The following is a 2,168-nucleotide window of genomic DNA, read 5'->3' on the forward strand; positions in this document are numbered from 1 at the left end:
CCTCAATGACCTCTCGTGGAAGCCCATTCCACACCCTCGGGGTCCTGACTGTCAGGAAGTGCTTCCTGGCATCCAAATGGAACCTTGGCTCCCTGAGCTTTGCTCCATTGGAGCGTGTCCTGCCTTCCTCTGCAGGGGAGAACAGGTCTCTACCCATCTCCACGTGACATCTCCTCACATACCTGTATGTCGCCAACATATCCCCTCTGAGTCTCCTTTTCTGCAGGCTGAAGAGACCCAGTTCTCTCAGTCTGGCCTCATACGGCTTCCCTGCAAACCTGACACCAACCTTGTGGCCCTACGCTGCACTGACTCCAACCTGGCTATATCCTTTCTGTAATGAGGGGCCCAAAACTGAACACAATACTCCAGTTGTGGGTGCACCAGAGTCGTGTAGAGTGGTAGTAATACCTCTCTTGATCTAGAAGCCACACTTCTGGCTATGCAAGCAAGGGTGGCGTTCGCCCTCTTGACCACCGCATCACACTGCTGACTCATGTTTAGCCTGCAGTCAACCAGTACTCTGAGGTCCCTTTCACAAGTGCTGCTCTCCAGCCACTTGTCACCTAACCTGTACTTATGACAGCTATTCCTATGCCCCAAGTGCAAGACCTTGCACTTATCCACATTGAACGCCATCCTGTTGTCTCCTGCCCACTTCCATAGTCTGTCCAGATCCTTTTGGATCTGGAGTACCTGCTCCTCAGTTGTGGCCACTGCTCCAGTTTTAGTGTCATCTGCGAATTTGATCAGCAGACTGTTCACCCCTTCTTCCATGTTGTTAATGAAAAGATTAAACAGGATCGGCCCCAGGACAGAGTCCTGGGGGACCTCACTTGTCACTGGCCGCCACCCCGATGATTCCCCCCTAATGGTTACCTTCTGCTTTCAGTCAGTCAACCATGCCCTAATCCACCAGACAGTGCTTTGGTGTATCCCAAAACTCCTCAGTTTCTCCACCAGGATATCATGGGACACTTTGTCAAAGGCCTTGCTGAAATCCAGGTATACCACATCCACTGCATCCCCTCCATCTAGCCATCGCGAAACCTTGTCATAGAATTCCACAAGGTTTGTCTGGCAGGACCTGTTTTTGCAGAAGCCGTGTTGTGTGGGTGTCAGCCTCCCTTCCCTATCTAGCATCACTAGATCTCTCTCTACTATGAGCCTTTCCCTCGTTTTTCCTACAATGGACGTAAGGCTAACCAGTCTATAATTCCCCATGTCCATTCTACTACCCTTTTTGAAAATTGGGACCACTGATACCACCCTCCAGTCCTCTGGAACTTCACCCATTCTCCACGAGGACTCAAAAATGGAGGCCAGCAGGCGTGAGAGAACCCCTGCCAACTCTCTAAGTACTCTTGGGTATAAACCCTCAGGGTCTGGTGCCTTTGTAATGTCCAATGCCCTGAGGAGCCCCTCGACTTCAAGGGGGGTGACTCTAATCTGTGCCCCTAAGTCCCCAGCCTCTCCTATGCGGATATCCCCCATCCTGCTTTGGGGAGAACACAGAGGCAAAATAGCCATTTAGCATCTGTTCCTGTTCCCTCGTATCAGTCACTGGATCTCCTTCCTCCTTATTTAGTGGTCCCACCACTTGTCTCCCCTTCGTCTTCCTATTTACATGCTGAAAGAAGCCGTTTTTGTTGCTCTTGATATTCTTGGCAAGTCTCAGCTCGTAATCAGCCTTAGCCTTGCGAAGAATCCTTCTGCAACGGGCCTCCTCCTCCCAGTATACCTTTTGTCTATTTCCCCCAGTACTCATTTCCTACGGAGGTTCCTCTTTCGTCTAATCCCTGTAACCACCTCCTTTTGCCTCCATGGAGGCACTCTCCTCCGCCTCCCCACCTTACTGACTAGAGGTATTGTCAAGGCTTGTGCCTCCAAAACCTCCCTTTTGAGTGCTATCCACTCCTCCTCAACTCGCTTACCTTCCAGTAACCTATCCCAGGAGACTTTCCCCAGTCTGGCTTTCAGTTGGCCAAAGTTGGCCCTCTTGAAGTCCCAGCTTCTAGTGCTCGACTTGCTGCACGTCCCCAGTCCCCTGATCTCAAAGCAAAGGATGGAGTGATCACTCGCATCCAGAGCTCCCCTAATCTGTACTTCTTCTATCAGCTCCTCCCTATTGGTCAAGACCAAGTCAAGGATGTCCCCCCCCCCCCCCC

This window comes from Varanus komodoensis, unplaced genomic scaffold (assembly GCF_004798865.1).
Source record: "Varanus komodoensis strain SLA01 unplaced genomic scaffold, ASM479886v1 scaffold33, whole genome shotgun sequence".
Lineage (NCBI taxonomy): Eukaryota > Metazoa > Chordata > Lepidosauria > Squamata > Varanidae > Varanus > Varanus komodoensis.